The sequence below is a fragment of the Mesoplodon densirostris genome, chromosome X (genome assembly GCF_025265405.1).
Source record: "Mesoplodon densirostris isolate mMesDen1 chromosome X, mMesDen1 primary haplotype, whole genome shotgun sequence".
NCBI lineage: Eukaryota > Metazoa > Chordata > Mammalia > Artiodactyla > Ziphiidae > Mesoplodon > Mesoplodon densirostris.
In genome coordinates, this window is record NC_082681.1 from 110428293 (window position 1) to 110452872 (window position 24580).

At 39.5% G+C, this 24580-nt stretch overlaps 1 protein-coding gene across 2 annotated transcripts in view; it reads left to right on the forward strand.

Annotated features, from left to right (window-relative positions):
• The window catches only part of TAB3 (TGF-beta activated kinase 1 (MAP3K7) binding protein 3), a 109027-nt gene that overhangs the window by 23763 nt on the left and 60684 nt on the right, over positions 1 to 24580 (forward strand). For both annotated transcript variants that reach the window (XM_060087402.1, XM_060087401.1), the window contains exons 2-3: positions 19533 to 19640; positions 23577 to 23699. The gene's annotated coding sequence lies outside the window, so the exon portion shown is untranslated. The remainder of the gene's footprint in view (positions 1 to 19532; positions 19641 to 23576; positions 23700 to 24580) is intronic.

Below are 24580 nucleotides of genomic sequence, written 5' to 3' on the forward strand. Positions count from 1 at the left end.
ATTTTATCATTGTTTTCTGGTTTAGAGTACTTTCTCTGAGTGATTTCAGTCTTTTAAAATTTCTCGAGATTTACTTTATGGCTCAACATGTGATCAGTTTTTGTAAATATGTAAGACCTTGAAAAGAATATATTCTGCAGCTGTTGGATGCAGAGTTCTATATATGCCCATCGATCAAATTTGTTAATTGTGTTGTATTATCTTTACTGATTTTTTTGTCTGCTTATTTCAACTACTGAGAGGTATCTTAAAATCCACCACTATGATACTAATGTATGTGTATTTCTTCTATTAGTTCTGTCAACTTTTCCCGTATATATAATTTGAGGTCATGATATCAAGTGCATGTAAATTTTTAGAAACTATTTATTTATTTGGCTGTGTTGGTTCTTAGGTGGGGTACGTGGGATCTTTCGTTGTGGCGTGCAGGCTCTTCTTTGCGGCACATGGGCTTCTATCTAGTTGTGGTGCGTGGACTCTCTAGTTCTGGAGTGTGGGCTCCAGAGCGCACAGGCTCAGTAGTTATGGTGTGTGGGCTTAGTTGCCCCGTGGCATGTGGGATCTTCATTCCCTGACCAGGGATCGAACCCACATCCCCTGCATTGGAAGGCGGATTCTTAACCACTGGTCCACCAGGGAAGTCCCAAGTGCATATAAATTTAGTTAATTATGTTCTGGTGAGTTAAACATTTTATCATCCTTGAACTTTTAACTCTTTTAACTCTAGTGATACTTTTTCTTTGATGTCTGTTTTTTCTGAAACTAATTTAGCTATACCATCTTTATTTTGGCTAGTGTTTGCATGATACATTTTTTTATCTTTTTACTTTCAGCCTTTCTGTATTCTTATGTTTAAATGGGTCTCTTGAAAGCAGCATATGTTTGTAGATTGTTTTTTAAGTCTGATAATCTTTTTCTTTTTGGGGAACATTCAGTCCATTTGTATTTAATGTAAGTACTGACATTTTGAGATTAAGTACAGCCGCACATTTTTGTCCCACCTGTTCTTTATTTTTCTCTTCCTTTGATTTGATTATTTTTATATCAATTTTCCTTTATTGGTTCAGATATCACATATTCATTTTAATTATTTTCATGGTTGCACTCGCACTTACAGCATGCATAGGTCACTTATCAAAGTCTAGTGTTAACTGATAGTTTTGTCTTCCTCCGGGTTGAAGCAAGAACGTTAAAATACCTCTGTTCCGTGTACTGATCTGACATACATGCTCTTGTCCTGTAACTTAATATTCTGTATGTATATTTTTCTATGAAAAGCCGTACATATTCTATGTATATAATTTAATGGGTTGGGAGATAAGTTTCTGTACGTATTTTAAACCCCACAGGACATTATTATTTTATACAATCAATGCCCCATTAGATTTTTCACATGCTTACTTAAACTTTCATGGTTCTTCATTCATTTCTGCATCTGTGACCTTCCATTTTGGGTCAGTTTTTTTTGCTTTATGATTTTTTAGTGAAGTTCTGCTGGATGTGAACTCTGTTTTTATTTGTCAGAAAATATATTTCATTTTCATTCTTTTTTTTTAAATGTATGTATTGCTTTTCAAATTATTTTCCCATTTAGGTTATTACAGAATATCGAGCAGAGTTCCGTGTGCTATACAATGTGTCCTTGTTGATTATCTATTTTAAATACAGTAGTGTGTATATGTCAATCTCAAACTCTGAATTTTTTTTAACTTTTTATTTTATATTGGAGTACAGTTGACTAACAGTGTTGTGATAGTTTCACTTGTACAGCACAGTGGTTCAGTTATACATATACATGTGTCTATTCTTTTTCAAGTTTTTTTCCCATTTGGGTTGTTACATAATATTGAGCAGAGTTTGGTGTGCTATACGGTAGGTCATTTCTGGTTACCCTTATTTTTGGCTGCACTGGGCAGCATGTGGGATCTTAGTTCCCTGACCAGGGATTGAACCTTCACCCCTTGCAGTGGAAGCATAGAGTCGTAACCACTGGACCATCAGGGAAGTACTGGTTATCCATTTTAAATATAGCAGTGTGTACATGTCAGTCCCAAACTCTCTTAACTATCCCTTCCCCTCACCCTTACCCTTACCCTTGCCCTTACTCTCCTGGTAACCATAAGTTTGTTCTCTAAGTCTGTGAGTCTGTTTGTTTTTTAAATAATTTCATTTGTATCATTTGTTTTAGAGTCTGCATGTAAGCAATATCATATGATATTTGTCTTTCTCTGTCTGACTTACTTCACTCAGTATCATAATCTCCAGGTCCATCCATGTTGCTGCAAATGGCATTATTTCATTCTTTTTAATAGCTGATTAATAGTCCATTGTATATATGTACCACATCTTCTTTATCCACTCATATGTCGATGGACATTTAGGTTGCTTCCATGACTTGGCTGTTGTAAACAGCACTGCAGTGAACATTGGGGTGCCTGTATCCTTTTGAACCATAATTTTCTCCGGATATATGTCTTGGAGTGGGAATGCTGGATCATATGGTAGCTCTGTTTTTAGTTTTTTAAGGAACCTCCATACCGTTCTCCATAGTGGCTGTACCAATTGACATTCCCACCAACAGTGTAGGAGGGCTCCCTTTTCTCCACACCCTTTCCACCATTTATTGTTTGTAGACTTTTTTTTTTTTTTTTTTTTTTTGCGGTATGTGGGACTCTCACTGTTGTGGCCTCTTCCGTTGCGGAGCGCAGGCTCCGGATGCACAGGCTCAGCGGCCATGGCTCACAGGCCCAGCTGCTCCACGGCATGTGGGATCTTCCTGGACCGGGGCACGAACCTGTGTCCCCTGCATCGGCAGGCGGACTCTCAACCACTGCGCCACCAGGGAAGCCCTGTTTGTAGACTTTTTGATGATGGCCGTTCTGAATGGTATGAGGTGATATATCATTGTAGTTTTGATTCACATTCCTCTAATGTGTTTCTTCTAGCAGTGTTGTTTCTTCTAGCAGCGTTGAGCATCTTTTCATGCGTCTCTGAGCTGTTTGTATGTCTTCTTTGGAGAAATGTCTATTTAGGTCTTCTGCCCATTTTTTTTAAATTAATTAATTAATTTATTTATTTATTTTGCGGTATGCGGGCCTCTCACTGTTGTGGCCTCTCCCGTTGCGGAGCACAGGCTCCGGATGCGCAGGCCCAGCGGCCATGGCTCACGGGCCCAGCCGCTCCGCGGCATATGGGATCCTCCCAGACCGGGGCACAAACCCGTATCCCCTGCATCGGCAGGCGGACTCTCAACCACTGCGCCACCAGGGAGGCCCTGCCCATTTTTTGATTGGGTTGTTTGGGTTTGTTTTGATATTGAGCTGCATGAGCTGTTTGTAGATTTTGATCAATCCCTTGTCGGTTGCATCGTTTGCAAATATTGTCTGCCATTCTGTGGGTTGTCTTTATGTTTTGTTTATGGTTTCCTTTGCTTTGCCAAAGCTTTTGAGTCTCATTAGGTCCCATTTGTATATTTTTGTTTTTATTTCCATTACTCTAGTAGGTGGATCGAAGAAGATATTGCTGTGATTTATATCAAAGAGTGTTCTTCCTATGTTTTCCTCTAAGAGTTTTATAATATCAGGTCTTAACATTTAGGTCTTTAATTCATTTTGAGTTTATTTTTGTGTATGGTATCAAAGAATATTCTAATTTCATTCTTTTACATGTAGCTGTCCAGTTTTCCCAGCACCACTTATTGAAGAGACCGTCTTTTCTCCGTTGTATAGTCTTGCCTCCCTTGTTTTAGGTTAATTGACCATAGGTGCTTGGGTTTATTTCTGGGTTTTCTACCTTGTTCCATTGATCTATATCTCTGTTTTTGTGCCAGTACCATACTGTCTTGATTACTGTTGCCTTGTAGTATAGTCTGAAGTTGGGGAGCCTGATTCCTCCAGCTCCGTTTTTCTTTCTCAAGATTGCTTTGGCTATTCGGGGTCTTTTGTGTTTCCATACAAATTGTGAAATTTTTTGTTCCAGTTCTGTGAAAAATGCTATTGGTAGTTTGATAAGGATTACATTGAATCTGTAGATTGCTTTGGGTAGCATGGTCATTTTCACAATGTTGATTCTTCCAATCCAAGGTCATGGTATATCTCTCCATCTGTTTGTATCATCTTTAATTTCTTTCATCAGTGTCTTATAGTTTTCTGCATACAGGCTTTTGTCTCCTTAGGTAGGTTTATTCCTAGGTATTTTCTTCTTTTTGTTGTAATCGTAAATGGGAGTGTTTCTTTAATTTCTCTTTCAGATTTTTCATCATTAGTGTATAGGAATGCAAGAGATTTCTGTGTGTTAATTTTGTATCCTGCTACTTTACCTAATTCACTGATGAGCTCTACTATTTTTCTGGTAGCATCTTTAGGATTTCTGCATGACACTATTGTCATGTCATCCACAAACAGCGACAGTTTTACTTCTTTTCCGATTTGTATTCTTTTTATTTTTTCTCTTCTCTGATTGCCGTGGCTAGGACTTCTGAAACTATGTTGAATAAAAGTGGTGAGAGTGGACGTCTTTGTTTGTTCATGATCTTAGAGAAAATACTTTCAGCTTTTCACTGTTGAATATGTTGTTAGCTGTATATATGTTTGTCGTATATGGCCTCTATTAGGTTGATGTAAGTTCCCTCTGCCCACTTTCTGGAGAGTTTTTATCATAAATGGGTGTTGAATTTTTTCATAAGCTTTTGCAGCATCTATTGAGATGATCATGTGGTTTTTGTTCTTCAGTTTGTTGATGTGGTGTATCACACTGATTGACTTTTGGATATTTAAAAATCATTGCATCCCTGTGATAAATCCCACTTGATTGTGGTGTAGGATCCTTTTATTGTGTTGTTGTATTCGGTTTGCTAGTAATTTGTTAAGGATTTTTATGTTTATGTTCGTTAGTGATACTGGCCTGTAATTTTCTCTTTTTTTGTATTATTTTTGTATTATTTTGGTATCAGGGTGATGATGGCCTCATAGAATGAGTTTGGGAGTGTTCCTTCCTTTGCAATTTTTGGAGAAGTTTCAGAAGGATAGGCATTAACTCTTCTCTAAATGTTTGATAGATTTTGCCTGTGAAGCCATGTGGTCCTGGGCTTTTGTTTGTTGGGAGTTTTTAAATCACAGTTTCAATTTCAGTACTTGTGATTGGACTGTTCATATTTACTATTTCTTCCTGGTTCAGTCTTGGGTGATTGTACTTTTCTAAGAATTTGTCCATTTCTTCTAGGTTGTCTATTTTATTAGCATATAGTTGTTTGCAGTATTCTCTTATGATCCTTTGTATTTCTGTGGTGTCTGTTGTATCTTCTCCTTTTTCATTTCTAATTTTATTGATTTGAGCCCTTTCCCTGTTTTTCTTTATGAGTCTGGCTAAAGGTCTATCAATTTTGTTTATCTTTTCCAAGAACCAGCTTTTAGTTTCATTGATCTTTTCTGTTTTTTTCTTCATCTCTATTTAATTTATTTCTGCTCTCATCTTTGTTTAGTGTTGTGTTTGGATAGCTTTCTCTCTCTGTCTCTCTCTCCTTTTTTTGGGTCACCCCACACGGTATGTGGGATCGAACCTGTGCTTCCTGCAGTGGGAACACGGAACCTTAACCACTGGACCGCCAGGGAATTCCTTGCTTTTTCTCTTTTATGTGTGTATTTCTTGTAGAGTTTTGGTTTGCAGTTCCCATGAAGTTTTGCTATGGCAGTCTGTATATATAAACAAGATCGTTTTAAGCTGCTGGTCTCTTAATATGAAACGTTATTTCCCATTTCCTGCATTTGTGCTCTCCTCACCATTGCCGGTTCTGATAATGTATTTGTGTGTAGATGATTTCCTACCTTTACTGTATGTTTGCCTTTACCAGTGAGCTTTCTCATTTGTATATACTTGTTTGTAGTTGTGGCCTTTTCTTTTCCGCCTAGAGAAGTTCCTTTAGTATGTGTTGCAAAGTTGCTCTGGTGGTGTTGAATTCTCTTAGCTTTTCCTTGTCTGTAAAGCTTTTGATTTTTTTTGTTGAATCTCAGTGAGAGCATTGTTGGGTATTCTTGGTTGTAGGTCCGTCTCTTTCATCACTTTAAATATATCATGACACTCCCTTCTGGCCTGCAGAGTTTCTGCTGAGAAATCAGCTGATAACCTTATGGGAGTTCCCTTGTATATTATTTGTTGCTTTTCCCTTTTGCTTTTAATATTTTTTCTTTGTTTTTAATTTTTCTCAATTTGATTATTATGTGTCTCTGCATGTTCCTCCTTGGGTTTATCCTGCCTGGGACTCTCTGTGCTTCCTGGACTTGGGTGACTGTTTCCTTTCCCAAGATAGGGAAGTTTTCAGCTATCATCTCTTCAGATATTTTCTCAGGTCCTTTATCTCTCTTTTCTCCTTCTGGGATCCCTCTAATGTGATTGTTGTTGCATTTAATGTTTCCACAGAGGTCTCTTAGACTGTCTTCATTTCTTTTCATTCTTTTTTCTTTATCGTATCCTGTAGTAGTGATTTCCACCATTCTGTCTTCTAGCTCACTTATCCTTTTTTCTGCCTAACTTATTGTGATATTGGTTTCCTCTAGTGTATTTTTTATTTCAGTTGTTGTATTATTAATCTGTTTGTTTGTTCTTTAGTTCTTCTAGGTCTTTGTCAAACATTTCTTGTATCTTCTCGATCTGTTCCTCCATTCTTTTTCTGAGATCTTGGATCATCTTTATTATCATTACTGTGAATTCTTTTTTGGGTTGATTGCCTGTCTCCACTTCACTTAGTTGTTCTTCTGGAGTTTTATCTTGTTCCAACACCTGGGACATATTCATCTACTGTCTCATTTTGTCTTACTTTCTGTGATTACCGTTTCCATTCCGCAGGCTGCAGAGTTGTAGTTCTTGCTTCTGCTGTTTGCCCCCTGGTGGACAAGCCTGTCTCAGAGGCTTGTGCAGGCTTCCTGCTGGGAGCAACTGGTTCCTGCCCATTGGTGGGTGCAGCTGGGTCTTGTCCCTCTAGTGGGCAGGGCTGTGTCAGGGGTTGTGCTTATGGGGCAGCTGTGGGCTCAGGAAGACTTTAAGCAGTCTGTCTGCTGATGGGTGGGACTGTGTTCCTGCCCTGTTGGTTGCTTGGTCTGAGGCATCCCAGCACTGGAGCCTATAGGCTGTTGGGTGGGGCCAGGTCTTGGTGAGAAGATGGAAGCCTCTAGGAGGGCACATGCCAATACTCCCCAGAACTACTGCCGCCAGTGTCTTTGTCCCTGCATTGAGCCACAGCAGCCCCCCACCTCTGCAGGAGGCCCTGCAATACCAGCAGGAAGGTCTGGCCCAGGCTCTTATGAGGTCACTGGTTTTTTTCCCTGGTTCCTGGTGCACACGAGACCTTGTGTTCCCCCTCTGAGAGTGAAGTTTCTGTTTCCCCCAGTCCTGTGGAATTCCTGCAATCAAACCCCATTGGCCTTCACTGCTAGATTCTCTCGGGGCTCCTCCTCCCATTGCCAGACTCTCAGCCTGGGGAGCCTGACGTGGGGCTCAAAACTTTCACTCCTGTGGGAGAGCTTCTGTGGTATAATTATTCTCCAATTTGTGGGTCACCCACCCAGTGGGTATGGGATTTGATTTTATTGCGATTGTGCCCCTCCTACCATCTCACTGTGACTTCTTCTTTGTCTTTGGATGTAGGATATCTTTTTTGGGAGGTTCCAGCATTTTTTTGTCGATGGTCATTCAGCAGTTAGTTGTGATTTTGGTGTTTTTGTAAGAAAAGGTCAGCTCACTTTCTTCTACTGCACCATTGTGTCTCCACCTTCTTAATTTTCATTCTTGATGGGTGTTTTCTCTGCAGTGGAATACTTGATTGTCAGTTGTTTTCTTTCTGCTACTTAGGGATTCCATTACATATGTCTTTTAGCTTCCATTTTTGTTGTTGAGAATTAAGCTATCCATGTAACTGTTGCTTCTTTGAAAGTAATCTTTTTCCCCCTTGGGATGCTTTTAACTTTTTCTTTGTCTGCTGATTTTCAGCTAGGAATTCATTGACATCCTTAAATTTGTGATATGACATTTTAAAATCATTTTTGGAAATTTTCAGCCATTCAAATTTTGCTTCTACCCCATAATGTCTTTCCTTTCCTTCTGGAATTCCAATTAACTGTGTCAGATGTTATACCTTCACACCATATCCCCATGTTGCTTATCCTGTATTTATTCTGAGCTTTTTTCCCACTGACTTGTGTCTGATTCAGTGTCTCAACTGTGTCCATTGGCTGTTAAACCTGTTCATTGGATGATTAATTTCAGTTTTTGTATTTTTCAGTAACAAAATTTGTTTGCTTCTTATAAAAACCTGGTATATCACTTTTTATAGTTTCTAGTTCATTGCTGAGACTTTTAAGTTTGGTTTCCATTTCCTTGAACCAAAGTGTTTGTTTCATAATTCCAATATTTGGAATCTCTGTGAGTGTTTGTTGTTTTATGTTTCTGTGGCTTTTGATCTTATGTCTGTTGTTTTCCCATGTGCCCAGTTGTCTTTAATTGTTTTCTGGGCATTGGATTTGAAAAATTACTTGAGAAATCATTTGAGACCAGGATGATATCTTCCAGGAAGGATTTTTTTGGGGGGTGGAGGGTGGCATCTGCTTGAGGGAATCTAGGATTACTTAGTCAAATCTCAGCTTTTGAGATTTCTCTGGGCCAAATGGATGACTCAAGGCTATTTTGCTTTCAATTTATGGACTCTTCAATTTCCGGTTCACCCATATTTCTCAGGTGCAGCCCTTTAGGTTCCTAACATAAGGGTAGCAAAGAGGATTTTCCTTTTGTCCCTCTGGGCCTACCCAGCTGTCAGATACAGTTTAACTTCTGGTTTCTTCTGGATTGTTGTGCTCACCTCTCTGAATTCCAGTCCTTTAATGTATCTGAAAGCACTATCCTGTTGGCTCTTTGATCCTTTAAGAAAGTCATTTCTTACATTTTGTCCAACTTTATTATTTGTCTTCAGTGGAAAGATTAGTTCAAGTTACCTAATATGCCATAACCAAGAGAAGGAGTCTTCCCATTGGCTCTTTATGGCAGAACATGATTTTGTCTTGTTTTCTAGGTCAGACTCAGCCCCTAGTTCGCTTTAAATTTTGTTTTATTTTGTTTTATGTAGCTGTACTCACTTGGATAACTTTGCACGTTTTCATTAAAAGGTTACATTGTGTGTGTGTGTGAAATTATAAATAAGTTGTTACCTGATTATTCAGGATTCAGGATTTTAGTCTCTTCCACCTAGGGCAGTTTCTAGTCCTTGACAGTGGACAGGTTTATTGTATTTTAGTTTCAGTTAAACATAAGTCTCTGGAATGACTTTAAGAACATGAAATCCCTCTTAATTACTATTGAAATTGGGATGTACAATATCAACTGAGTTTTTTTTTTCCTGTCATAGAAAAGAATGATTTCCTGGTTATACTATAACTGTCATGACTTCTGTTTTAGTGTACATATTTGTAGACATAATATATATCTGTCCTTGTGAAATAGAAAAAAAGGAGGCAGTTCTGCTGAGATTCTTGCCTGCTGTATTATTAAAGCTCTCGAGCATCCTCTTGAATGAATATGGTGCTTTACAAGTTAACAGACGTTTTCCTTCTATGTAAATTAATTCCTACAACATCTTGTGAGGTGTGGTATTAAGCAGAGGATTTGGAAACAAGGCCTAAGAGAGGTTAAGTAACTTGTCTGTGGCTCCACATCTGGTGAGTGGCTTAGGTCGTCTAAGATTATTACAGTGATTTCCTTCAGCTGTTGTGGCCTGTTAACGCTTGCCTGTAGATGCTCACTGACTTCCCAGTTTTGTCACGTTATGCTTTCTTCTTTCTGTACACCATGTAATATAATGACCTCATGACTCATGTCCTGAAGATTGAGACAATTGGGATATTACTCCTTCATATCTCATCCTCACTGCCTCTCAGCCCACCCCATTTCTAGAATATGGTCATACCAGCCCTGGAATTTGGCAACTCCTCTGACCTGTTGGAAAGCTTGCTTTGTCACTAGTCCTTTCTCACCCCCCATGTATAGTCAGTCCCTTTCCCTCTCTTTACACATGCCTCAGTTTTTCTGATTCTAAGAAAGATGCCTCTTTTTTTCCCAATGCACTTGCCATCTTTCTTGTCACTCTTATGGTTAGACTCAAACTCTCTAACTTACTTACTGGGTATCTTCTGTAAGCCTTTCTTTCTTTTCTAATCACTCTTTATAAGATCCTAGCCAAAATGTTGTTTGTTCTGATCCTCTGAATCTTAAGGAGAGCAAAAAGCTTTTCTGCCTCAGACCATTTTCCTAGCAGTAGAGTCAGTGCTTCTATATATCTGGTGGTGCTTCTGCTTCTGAATGGTACTCACATCTCATTTTCAACATCCTTGTAATAAAAACCTTGAACAGTTATCTTACATTAGGACTTGTGGATGTCAAATGCCCTTGTTTGCTTGGAGCATGTTCAATTACATACTGTTCAGTTACTACTTGTTTAAGGGTATGAGGATGCCACCTCCTCAAATTTAGTAATACTCCATTTTCTCTTGAGAACTATTGTGTCTGTGTGTGGTTTGTTTTTTTATTTTGTCCCTGTCCAAGGATTCTTTTCTTGGAAGTTTACTCATTAGTTTTCTCCTGATCTCACTCACAAAACTGTCATGCTTTAAAATGTTGGTAGAATTGTGAGTGGTACCAGTATCTTTTGAATGTCCTATTTCAAACTTTTGCACTTTTCCCTTTTCCTTCTCTTTTAATCCTGCATCTTTTCTGTTGTCCACTTGGATTATTTTTCTTCAGTAAACTTGATTTACATGAATTTATCTCTCCCTTCTCTGAAGTTCTTTTGTTATCAGGATACAGAGTACATGTGTTCTTTTTCACCAGCTCAGGAGTAAGCTTTAAGACAGGGCATGGACAATTAAAAAAAAAAAGAAAGACAGGGCATGGGCTTCACCCTTTTGCTTTATCTCTTATTTTTTAAATAAATTTTTAAATTTATTTATTATTTATTTTTGGCTGAGTTGGGTCTTTGTTGCTGTGTACGGGCTTTCTCTAGTTGCGGCGAGGGGGGGCTACTCTTCATTGCGGCATGCGGGCTTCTCATTGCAGTGGCTTCTCAGTTGCGGAGCACGGGCTCTAGGAATGCGGGCCTCAGTAGTTGAAGCTCATAGGCTCTAGAGCACAGGCTCAGTAGTTGTGGCGCACGGGCTTAGTTGCTCTGTAGCATGTGGGATCTTCCCTGACCAGGGCTCGACCCCATGTCCCCTGCATTGGCAGGTGGATTCTTAACCGCTGCACCACCAGGGAATCCCTGCTTTATCACTTATTGCAGGGTCTTGCATATAATAAGATTCAGTAAATATTTAAGTTTATATTTAACATTATAGTTAATTATAAGTTTTGCTGATAATTATAATTACTAACTAATATAATTATTAATCATAATATTAGTTAATGTTAATTGATGTTTAAATATAATGGTTTTGGCTCTTTAAGGATTTTACCTCTGGACTGCCTTAAGAACCTTCTCAGTAGTTTTATATCTTTAGCTTCTTTTTCTGTGATCTCTGTACAAAAGAATGAAAATCATCAGCTTTTAAGTATTATTTTGAATACATTGGTTTTTTTCTCCTTAAAGGACTCTGTCATGACTCCTAGTTGATTGTTTTTATTTTTAAATTTTTATTTGTGAACATTTCCATATGCACACAAATAAAAAGTTCAGTGAACCTCTATGCTGCAGACATCAACATTTCTCCATACTTCTTTCATCTTCCCCCTATTGCTTTTGTTTTTGCTGAGAATTTATGGTGTATCCAAGACATTATTTCATCCCTAAATAACATGTATCTAAAACAACACATTTTCTTACATAACCACAATGCATTGTCATGTACAACACACCTGGTAATGATTCCTTAATTGTGTATATAATACCTATTAGTCCATGTTCAAGTTCTTCCAGTTGTCTAAAAAAATTTCTTTTGTGGTTGGTTTGTTTGATTTATGCGAGAGTTCAGGTGTTGACAGCCTGATCCCTTCGTGAAGCCCCACTTTTCACCCTAATGCTTTTACTATTCATTGATTACAATTGCATGGAGTAGTTATTAAATTAAAAATTGCCAAATTGTGAGTGTTCTAATTTGGTTACTTCTGCCATTATTAGCTGAAACTTTTCTCTCTGGAAGAACTTTTTCCTCATTCACTAAGGCTAGTTGGTTAAGCTAAAATATCTAGTTAGTTCTTGAGTAGTTAATACCCTCTACTGGGGAAAGAAGACTCTGCTTTCTTTTTTAGCTAGTAAGACTCTTTAGATTATTTCACTAAGGCCTATAGTAAATTATTTCTTTTTCCTTCTTGAGGAAGTTAAAGTTATTCTTGAGTGGTAGATAAGTGAGTTTGTGGGTTGGGTTATGGGGAGGGACTCCCAGTCCTGAGTGAGCAGTTCACGTTCTCTTGAGAAGGTATAGCGGGGCGGGGGGTGGATGGTAGGGAAAGGAAAGGAATACAAAGGAAAAAAATTATGCCCCCTTCAACTGTTGGGCTTTGTACTGAGGGTGTGGTGCTCACTTGGGGTGTGGAAATTTCAAACATTCTTCTACTTTCCCAGAGAATAAATTACACTCAATATAGATTCTGTATAGACGCAGTATAGAGTCATTTAAATTTAAGGACGTATGGCCCTTAAAGGGTCTTAGCACAGTTTTGTAATCAAACCCATTCAAATTTTTTTTTACATCTTTATTGGAGTATAATTGCTTTATAATGGTGTTAGTTTCTGCTTTATAACAAAGTGAATCAGTTATACATATGTTCCCATATCTCATCCCTCTTGCGTCTCCCTCCCTCCCATCCTCCCTATCCCACACCTCTAGGTTGTCACAAAGCACCGAGCTGATCTCCGTGTGCTATGTGGCTGCTTCCCACTAGCTATCTGTTTTACATTTGGTAGTGTATATATGTCCATGCCACTCTCTCACTTTGTCACAGCTTACCCTTCCCCCTCCCCATATCCTCAAGTCCATTCTCTAGTAGGTCTGTGTCTTTATTCCCGTCTTACCCCTAGGTTCTTCATGACATTTTTTTTCTTAAATTCCATATGTATGTGTTAGCATACGGTATTTGTCTTTCTCTTTCTGACTTACTTCACTCTGTATGACAGACTCTAGGTCCATCCACCTCACTACAAATAGCTCAATTTTGTTTCTTTTTATGGCTGAGTAATATTCCATTGTATATATCTGCCACATCTTCTTTATCTATTCATCCAATTAGGTTGTTTCCATCTCCTGGCTATTGTAAATAGAGCTGCAATGAACATTTTGGTACATGACTCTTTTTGAATTATGGTTTTCTCAGGGTATATGCCCAGTAGTGGGATTGCTGAGTCATATGGTAGTTCTATTTGTAGTTTTTTAAGGAACCTCCATACTGTTCTCCATAGTGGCTGTACCAATTCACATTCCCACCAGCAGTGCAAGAGGGTTCCCTTTTCTCCACACCCTCTCCAGCATTTATTGTTTCTAGATTTCTTGATGATGGCCATTCTGACTGGTGTGAGATGATATCTCATTGTAGTTTTGATTTGCATTTCTCTAATGATTAATGATGTTGAGCATTCTTTCATGTGTTTGTTGGCAGTCTGTATGTCTTCTTTGGAGAAATGCCTATTTAAGTCTTCTGCCCATTTTTGGATTGGGTTGTTTGTTTTTTTGCTATTGAGCTGCATGAGCTGTTTATAAATTTTGGAGATTAATCCTTTGTCAGTTGCTTCATTAGCAAATATTTTCTCCCATTCTGAGGGTTGTCTTTTGGTCTTGTTTATGGTTTCCTTTGCTGTGCAAAAGCTTTGAAGTTTCATTAGGTCCCATTTGTTTATCTTTGCTTTTATTTCCATTTCTCTAGGAGGTGGGTCCAAAAGGATCTTGCTGTGATTTATGTCATAGAGTGGCAACCTTGTCTTGTTCCTGATCTTAGTGGAAATGGTTTCAGTTTTTCACCATTGAGGACGATGTTGGCTGTGGGTTTGTCATATATGGCCTTTATTATGTTGAGGAAAGTTCCCTCTCTGCCTACTTTCTGCAGGGTTTTTATCGTAAATGGGTGTTGAATTGTGTCGGAAGCTTTCTCTGCATCTATTGAGATGACCATATGGTTTTTCTCCTTCAATTTGTTAATATGGTGTATCACATTGATTGATTTGCGTATACTGAAGAATCCTTGCATTCCTGGAATAAACCCCACTTGATCATGGTGTATGATCCTTTTAATGTGCTGTTGGATTCTGTTTGCTAGTATTTTGTTGAGGATTTTTGCATCTGTGTTCATCAGTGATATTGGCCTGTAGTTTTCTTTCTTTGTGACATCCTTGTCTGGTTTTGGTATCAGGGTGATGGTGGCCTCATAGAATGAGTTTGGGAGTGTTCCTCCCTCTGCTATGTTTTGCAAGAGTTTGAGAAGGATGGGTGTGAGCTCTTCTCTAAATGTTTGATAGAATTCACCTGTGAAGTCCTGTGGTCCTGGGCTTTTGTTTGTTGGAAGATTTTTAATCACAGTTTCAATTTGAGTGCTTGTGATTGGTCTGTTCATATTTTCTGTTTCTTCCTGATTCAGTCTTGGCAGGTTGTGCATTTCTAAGAGTTTGTCCATTTCTTCCAGGTTGTCCATTTTATTGGCATAGAGTTGCTTGTAGTAATCTCTCATGATCTTTTGTATTTCTGTAGTGTCAGTTGTTACTTCTCCTTTTTCATTTCTAATTCTATTGATTTGAGTCTTCTCCCTTTTTTTGTTGTTGGTTTTTTTTTTGCAGTACGTGGGCCTCTCACTGTTGTGGCCTCTCTCGTTGCGGAGCGCAGGCTCCGGATGCGCAGGCTCAGCGGCCATGGCTCACAGGCCCAGCCGCTCCGCGGCATGTGGGATCTTCCCGGGCCGGGGCACGAACCCGTGTCCCCTGCATCGGCAGGCGGACTCTCAACCACTGTGCCACCAGGGAAGCCCTCTTCTCCCTTTTTTTCTTGATGAGTCTGGCTAATGGTTTATCAATTTTGTTTATCTTCTCAAAGAAACAGCTTTTAGTTTTATTGATCTTTGCTATCGTTTCCTTCATTTCTTTTTCATTTATTTCTGATCTGATCTTTATGATTTCGTTCTTTCTGCTAACTTTGGGGGTTTTTTGTTCTTCTTTTTCTAATTGCTTTAGGTGCAAGTTTAGGTTGTTTATTTGAGATGTTTCTTGTTTCTTAAGGTAGGATTGTATTGCTATAAACTTCCCTCTTAGAACTGCTTTTGCTGCATCCCATAGGTTTTGGGTCGTCGTGTCTCCATTGTCATTTGTTTCTAGGTATTTTCTGATTTCCTCTTTGATTTCTTCAGTGATCACTTCGTTATTAAGTAGTGTATTGTATCTTCGGCCTCCATGTGTTTGTATTTTTTACAGATCTTTTCCAGTAATTGATGTCTAGTCTCATAGCATTGTGGTCGGAAAAGATACTTGATACAATTTCAATTTTCTTAAATTTACCAAGGCTTGATTTGTGACCCAAGATATGATCTATCCTGGAGAATGTTCCATGAGCACTTGAGAAAAATGTGTATTCTGTTGTTTTTGGATGAAATGTCCTATAAATATCAATTAAGTCCATCTTGCTTAATGTTTCATTTAAAGCTTGTGTTTCCTTATTTATTTTCATTTTGGATGATCTGTCCATTGGTGAAAGTGGGGTGTTAAAGTCCCCTACTATGAATGTGTTACTGTCGATTTCCTCTTTTATGGCTGTTAGTATTTGCCTTATGTATTGAGGTGCTCCTATGTTGGGTGCATAAATATTTACAATTGTTATATCTTCTTCTTGGATCGATCCCTTTATCATTATGTAGTGTCCTTCTTTGTCTCTTCTAATAGTCTTTATTTTAAAGTCTATTTTGTGTGATATGAGAATTGCCGCTCCAGCTTTCTTTTGATTTCCATTTGCATGGAATATGTTTTTCCATCCCCTCACTTTCAGTCTCTATGTGTCCCTAGATCTAAAGTGGGTCTCTTGTAGACAGCATATATATGGGTCTTGTTTTTGTATCCATTCCGCCAGTCTGTGTCTTTTGGTGGGAGCATTTAATCCATTTACATTTAAGGTAATTATATGTATGTTCCTGTTCCCATTTTCTTAACTGTTTTGTGTTTGTTATTGTAGGTCTTTTCCTTCTCTTGTGTTTCTTGCCTAGAGAAGATCCTTTAGCATTTGTTGTAAGCTGGATTGGTGGTGCTGAACTCTCTCAGCTTTTGCTTGTCTGTAAAGGTTTTAATTTCTCCATCAAATCTGAATGAGATCCTTGCTGGGTAGAGTAATCTTGTTTGTAGGTTTTTCTCCTTCATCACTTTAAATATGTCCTGCCAGTCCCTCCTGGCTTGCAGAGTTTCTGCTGAAAGATCAGTTGTTAACCTTATGGGGATTCCCTTGTGTGTTGTTATTTTTCCCTTGCTGCTTTTCATATGTTTTCTTTGTATTTAATTTTTGACAGTTTGATTAATATGTGTCTTGGTGTGTTTCTCCTTGGATTTATCCTGTATGGGACTCTCTGTGCTTCCTGGACTTGATTAACTATTTCGTTTCCCATAATAGGGAAGTTTTCAACTATAATCTCTTCAAATATTTTCTCAGTCCCTTTCTTTCTGTCTTCTTCTTCTGGGACCCCTATAATTCGAATGTTGGTGCGTTTAATGTTGTTCCAGAGGTCTCTGAGAGTTTCCTCAGTTCTTTTCATTCTTTTTTCTTTCTTTTGCTCTGCAGTAGTTATTTCCACTATTCTATCTTCCAGGTCACTTATCCGTTCTTCTGCCTCAGTTATTCTGCTGTTGATCCCTTCTAGAGTATTTTTAATTTCATTTATTGTATTGTTCATCGTTGCTTGTTTCATCTTTAGTTTTTCTAGGTCCTTGTTAAATGTTTCTTGCATTTTGTCTATTCTATTTCCAAGATTTTGGATCATCTTTACTATCATTATTCTGAATTCTTTTTCAGGTAGACTGCCTATTTCTTCTTCATTTATTAGGTCTGGTGGGTTTTTATCTTTTTCCTTCATCTGCTGTGTGTTTTTCTGTCTTCTCATTTTGCTTATCTTACTGTGTTTGGGGTCTCCTTTCTGCAGGCTGCAGGTTCGTAGTTCCCGTTGTTTTTGGTGTCTGTCCCCAGTGGCTAAAGTTGGTTCAGTGGGCTGTGTCGGCTTCCTGGTGGAGGGGAGTACTGCCTGTGTTCTGGTGGGTGAGGCTGGATCTTGTCTTCCTGGTGAGCAGGTCCACGTCTGGTGGTGTGTTTTGCGGTGTCTGTTGACTTATTATGATTTTAGGCAGCCTCTCTGCTAACGGGTGGGGTTGTGTTCCTGTCTTGCTAGCTGTTTGGCATAGGGTGTCCAGCACTGTAGCTTGCTGGTCGTTGAGTGAAGCTGGGTGTTGGTATTGAGATGGAGATCTTGGGAGATTTTCGCCGTTTGATATTACGTGGAGCTGGGAGGTCTCTTGTGGACCAGTGTCCTGAAGTTGGCTCTCCCACCTCAGAGGCACAGCACTGACTTCTGGCTGGTAGCACCAAGAGCCTTTCGTCCATATGGCTCATTATAATAGGGAGAAAAAGTAGAAAGAAAGAAAGAAAGAGAGAGAGAGGGAGGGAGGGAGGAAGGAAGGGGATAAAATAAAATAAAAAAGTTATTAAAATAAAAAAATACTTATTAAGAAAAAAATTTAAAAAGCAAAACAAAAAACGGACGGATAGAACCCTAGGTCAAATGGTGAAAGCAAAGCTATACAGACAAAATCTCACACACAAGCATACACATACACACTCAGAAAAAGAGGAAAAGGGGAAAAAATACTAAATCTTGCTCTCAAAGTCCACCTCCTCAATTTGGGATGATTCGTTGTCTCTTCAGGTATTCCACAGATGCAGGGTACATCAAGTTGACTGTGTAGATTTAATCCGCTGCTCCTGAGGCTGCTGGGAGAGATTTCCCTTTCTCTTCTTTGTTCTCACAGCTGCTGAGGTTCTGCTTTGGATTTGGCCCCGCCTCTGCGTGTAGGTCGCCTGAGGGCGTCTGTTCTTCCGCTCAGACAGGACAGGGTTAAAGGAGCAGCTGATTCGGGGGCTCCCGCTCCCTCAGGCCGGGGGAGGGAGGGGCACGGAGGGCGGGGCGAGCCTAAGGCAGCAGAGGCCAGCGTGACATTCCACCAGCCTGAGGCACACTGTGCGTTCTCCCGGGGAAGTTGTCCCTGGATCCCGGGACCCTGACAGTGGCGGGCTGCACAGGCTCTTGGCAGGGGAGGTGTGGAGAGTGACCTGTGCTTGCACACAGGCTTCTTGGTGGCGGTAGCAGCAGCCTTAGCGTCTCATGCCTGTCTCTGGGGTCCACACTGATAGCTGCAGCTCGCGCCGTCTCTGGAGCTTCTTTAAGCAGTGCTCTTAATCCCCTCTCCTTGCGCACCAGGAAACAAAGAGGGAAGAAAAAGTCTCTTGCCTCTTCGGCAGCTCCAGACTTTTTCCCGGGACTCCCTCCCGGCTAGCCGTGGCGCACTAACCCCTTCAAGCTGTGTTCACGCCGCCAACCCCGTCCTCTCCGTGAGATCCGACTGAAGCCCTAGCCTCAGCTCCCAGCCCCGCCCCGGCGGGTGAGCAGACAAGCCTCTGGGGCTGGTGAGTGCCGGTCGGCACCGATCCTCTGTGCGGGAATCTCTCCGCTTTGCCTTCCGCACCCCTGTTGCTGTGCTCTCTTCCGCGGCTCCGAAGCTTCCCCCTCCGCCATCCCCCGTCTCCGCCCACGAAGGGGCTCCTAGTGTGTGGAAACCTTTCCTCCTTCACGGCTGCCTCCCACTGGTGCAGGTCCCGTCCCTATCCTTTTGTCTCTGTTTTTTCCTTATTCTTTTGCCCTACCCAGGTACGTGGGGAGTTTCTTGCCTTTTGGGAGGTCTTAGGTCTTCTGCCAGCGTTCAGTAGGTGTTCTGTAGGAGTTGTTCCACGTGTAGATGTATTTCTGATGTATCTGTGGGGAGGAAGGTGATCTCCGCATCTTACTCTTCCGCCATCTTCCCCTAGATCCTCCAAACACATTCAAATTTAATGACTAGTATTTCATGCGGAGCTGCAAGGACCCCTGATGGTTTGCCAGGGATGCAGCTAAAGTTCTTGCCAGCTTTCTCTGAGGCCAAAACCTCAGAAAAGCTTTGGCCATCCCCTCTGCTGCTGTCAGCTCTGCCTTAGGGACTAGAGGTGACTGACTAGGAAGGGGAGCAGGGTGGCTCAAGCCACCTGCTGGCGGTAGCAGGTTCACTTCTTGGTGGCGGTAGCAGCAGCCTTAGCGTCTCATGCCTGTTCACTCAAGGTGAACTTTTTGTTATTGACTGAACGAACATAAACTTCATTCACTGAAATTTCAGGTAGTAAAGTTATACAAATGGCTGCTTTACTTTCTCGTGACCTTTTATTTGTATACTGTATCACTTGCTCATATGGCCTTCCTTAAGCCTTTCACAGTTTGAATGTTACCACTTTGGTCTTTCGTTTATCTAGGACAGTGTCTTCAGCCTTTTCTTGAAGTTTTTTTTACCGTGAATTGTTGCTGCGTGTCAAACTGGACAAGGTATTTTAGTTGAAGTTTCACCAGTTGAAACATTGGAGGTAAGGAATATTTATCTGTGTGTTTGTGTATTTTTGTAGTTATATTAGAGCAGGTTAGTTTTTTGAAAACTAATCTGTATTGCTGTTAACATGTTTGTTTACTCCACCCCCTCGCCCCCATCTCTTGTACGTATAAGAGCAAGTATGAAAAAATAGAAGATAGATGTCCAGGTAGTTTCATATGTTTAAATTTAGGCCCTAAATCAGGACCCAAAGCAAGTTCTTTGTACAGTTTATTTACTATTAGAAACTTTATCAGCAAATGAAAGAGTAACTTAGCAGTTGATTTTGAATAAAAGGGGCTAATCTTACCCAGGTCCCAGACCCCCAGTGGTTGGATCTGGTGGAGTTTGAAAGACCTGCCCCAAAGTGTAACAGGGTGTGCGTGCATATGCTGATTTTCCAACTTCCTGGTTTTTATTGTAATATTTCTTAGTCTAAGATACATGATCAATAAATGAGTAGTATAGGGCCTCCCTGGTGGCGCAGTGGTTGAGAGTCCGCCTGCCGATGCAGGGGATACGGGTTCGTGCCCCGGTCCGGGAGGATCCCATATGCCGCGGAGCGGCTGGGCCCGTGAGCCATGGCCGCTGAGCCTGCGCGTCCGGAGCCTGTGCTCCACAACGGGAGAGGCCACAACAGTGAGAGGCCCGCGTACCGCAAATAAATAAATAAATAAATAAATAAATAAATAAATAAATAAATGAGTAGTATAGATGAAAAGCTTAGTATTATGAAAAAATAAGGGTATACTTTTTAAAGTTGTATTGTAGTATAATTCCATTAGTAAATCTATATCAAGAAAGACTATATAGCAGTATCAGCTTTGATTTCTAGATAGTTTACTTTTCCACCTTATAATAATGTTCCCATTCTTTTTAACATCTGTTTTCTATTATAATAACATATGTGGGTGTGTGTTGTGAATTAAACACTGGACAAGATGTTATGAGGCCTGTTTTGTAGTCCTGGCTTTGTAGCAAGTTTTTAAATCCATCTAACTTTCAGTTATCGTCTTGTGTAAAACAAGAGGATTGTACTGAGGTTGGGTTCAGGGTTTCTCAGCCTCGGCACTATTGACATATTGGGCTGGATAATTCTTTGTTGTCAGGGGCTGTCCTGTGTACTGTAGGATGATTAGCAGTAACCCTGGCCTCTGCCCACCAAATCCCAATAGCACCCCTCTCCAGTATGGCAACCAAAAATGTCTCCAGACATTGCCAAATGTGCCTTGTGGGACAAAATCATCCCCAGTTGAGAAACACTTCATTAGATGATGTGTAGATTTCCTTCCAGCTTTATAATCCTATTTTTGGGGTTTTTTTTTGTTTTTTTTTGTGTGGTACACGGGCCTCTCACTGTTGTGGCCTCTCCCGTTGCGGAGCACAGGCTCCAGACGTGCAGGCTCAGCGGCCATGGCTCACAGGCCCAGCCGCTCCGCGGCATGTGGGATCTTCCTGGACCGGGGCACGAACCCACGCCCCCTGCATCAGCAGGCGGACTCTCAACCACTGCGCCACCAGGGAAGCCCTACTGTTTTTATTTTTAAAAATCCTGCTCTTTGCAACCCAGCTTCCATGAAGCTTTCCCCCGCACTCCTTTTTATGGTCCTACCTTAATTAATTATTTCTTTTTCTGACAACTTATGGGACTTAACCCTACTCTGTTATATCTCTCAGTGCATTTCTCTCACTTTGAGGGCATGGGCCTTCTGTATCTCCAAGCCGAGTGCTCAGATTTTATTAAATGAATGAACAATGGGTTCAGGAGTATTGAAGGTTAGACATTTTAAAATAAGTGATTATAAATGGCATTTTTGTTAATATTTCAAACCCTTCCAGTTGGAAATTCCCACAGTTTGTGATCTTGAAATTCTGGGTTAGTGAGACTGATGACTCTTTTTTTTTTTTATCTTTTAGAAGGCAGGAGTCTCCTAAAGTGTGTGAGGGAGCTACACAAAACAGATCAAGGTTGCTTTTGAGAAAAATAAAGTCACACAAAAATTCATAACAGAGAGTTGTTTCAGCTTTCATATTCAGATCTTTCTCAAATAACTCCACTTCGTTAATTAGAAAGGTGCCATTTATTCAGATAATAGTAAAAAGGAAAGGTAGTAAATATTTTTCTTACATAACCCAGAATATCTCACCATATTCTAAGTATTTCTCAAAGGAATGCATAGTAAGAACTACATTTTAATCATGATCTAGTACATACATACAAGTTTTTTGAATCAATATTTACTGTACTATGCATGAAGTACTCTGATATTTTGTGTTATGTTTCTTTTTTTTTTCTTAAATACTTGTCATCACCTAGTAAGTTTATCATACAGTTTACTAATAGGTTACAACCCACCATTTGTAAAACACTGTTCTAAGAAATCTCTTTAAGTAATAAAATGTCAAGATGATTTGCCTCTGGCATATGTTACCAATAGGCTGTACTGTGTCTTCTTAGAAAATGTCATTTAATAATTGACCTAATAAAGACCTTGGAATACCTCAACCAGAACAAATTAGATTTGCAATTATTTGAAAGTCCTATATTTTTTCATTTATACAAAGAATTTTGTGTGCACAAGGCACTACAGGTCAAAGAACATGTTTGGTTTTCATTCTCAAGGTTTACAGTTATAAAACCTAGAGGAAAATAAAGAGTTGATAAACATTATTTCAAGTGCTGGTGGTAACAAACAGACAATAACTTTTGTAGGCATTTAGGAAGGAGAGAAAACTGATTCAAGTTGATGGGGAGAAGGTTGACATGAATGTGGGGTGGATTTTGTGTTGTCATATCAGAGATCAGAAAAGGCTGTTTCACGTGGTAGAAAACAGCCTTCATGTAGGTGTAAGTACTTCTTGCTCATACTTGAACTTCATTTTTCAGGTACTGTTTAAGATAAAGTAACTAAGAAGTTAAAAAGTAAGAAAAAGTATAGTAAAGTGCTAAAAAATACATTTTAAACAGGCTATGTTATTTTAGCTCTACTGTGGTTATAAAATGAGGTTGAGTCAGTAGATTAATTAGAAACTTATATGCATGATGGCTCTGATACAAGCCAATATTTGCCCTAAAATGATAAGGTTAACATTGAATTATTAGGTTTACCGAGAACGAAGATAGTTTCTAAATGATGGAGAGAGAGAATGCTCATCTGTCAAAATAAGCCAGTAAGGGCTTTTTTTTTTTAAGTAGCAGTTTTTAAAAAGTTGTATACTATTTTGGCTATGCAATTGAAATTTTTGTACATGCTTGATAGTCCTGGGCTTCATCCTTTCTTCTCTAGATAGAATGGGGGCTCATGATGGTAAGTCACAACCAGGTGTGCTACAAAAGCCTTAAGAAAACAGGCAGTGGACTATCTTTTTGTCTTTCTGAAGTGCTCTCAGAAAGACAAATGTAAAATTTAATTACTGTGGAAGATATTTGTGACCTAAAGGAAAAGAAGGTTCCGTTTGTGATGATACTTCTTGGGAAGGAACTGCTTGCCCTAAAAGTGTGGTCTAGCATCCTGTCTGCTGTTACTTTAAGTCACCAGAAGTCTATGAGTTTTTGTCATTTTTCCATATTGAGTTAGGAAGTTAATAAAAGGATAACTTAGCTCCTCATTTTGTCAGATTTCCACTCTACTGAAAAGAAGGTGCTTTGAGAGCTGGAGATGTGAGTAAGAGTCCAGTGCCAGGGTAATTTTTAAATTTTTAAAAAAATAGACTTTATTTTTTTGGAACAGTTTTAATTTTTCAGAAAAATTGAGAAGATAATACAGACAGTTCCTTTATACCCTGCACCCAGTTTCCTTTATTATTAACAGCTTACATTAGCATGGTATATTTGTTACAATTAGTTAGCCAATATTAAAAGTGTTATTAACTAAAGTCTATACTTTAATGCAGATTTCCTTAGTTTTTACCTAATGTATTTTTTCTCTTTCAGGATCCCACCAGGGCCCTGTATTACAGTTATCATCACGTCTCCTTAGGCTCCTCTTGACTGTGACAGTTTCTCAGACTTCCCTTGTTTTGATGACCTTGTCAGTTTTGAGGAGAATTTGATCAGGTATTTTGTAGAATGTCCCTCAGTTGGATTTATCTGATGTTTTTCTCATGGTTAGACTGGGGTTATGGGTTTTTAGGAGGAGGACCACAGAGGTAAAGTGCCATTCTCATTACATTATATCAAGGGTACATACTATCATCATGATTTATCACTGTTAATGTTGACTCTGGTCACCTGGCTGAGAATATGTTTGTCAAGTTTCTCCACTGTAAAGTTACTTTTTTATTTTTGGTAAAAACTTTGTTCCATGCTGTGTTGTTTGGAAATAAGTCACTAAGTGTAGTCCACACTTAAGGAGTGGGAAGTTTTGCTCCATCTCCTTGAGGCTATTCTACATAAGTTACTGGGAATTCTCCATGGGAGATTGTCTCTTCTCCCCCATTTATTTATTTATTTATTCAGTCATTTCTTTATGTCAGTATGGGCTTACAGATATTTGTTTTATATTTTGGGTCATAATCCAATACTACCTTATTTATTTTGTTGCTCAAATTTTTGCTGTTTTGGCCATTGGGAGCTCTTTTGGTTGGCTCCTGTGTCACTCTGACATGCCCCCATTGTCATGGGGTGTTTTTTGGTTTTTTTCGGATACTTCCTTACTTTCTGGTACTACAAGATTCTCCAGGCTCATCCTGTATATCCCCTATCCCAGTTCTAGAATCAGCAGTTTCTCCACAAAGTCCAGATTTCTTTTATTAGAGAATGCTATTGGAAATCAAGATCTGGGTGTTAGGTGTGCTTGTTGCTACTAGAGTTTTGCTGTTTCTAGGCCTTCTTAGCTGAAATCCTGTGTATATATTACCTGTATATTTATGCATATTTATAAGTATTTCTATGCATTCATTTCTGTATATATATCTATCAGTCTTAAGGTAAACATG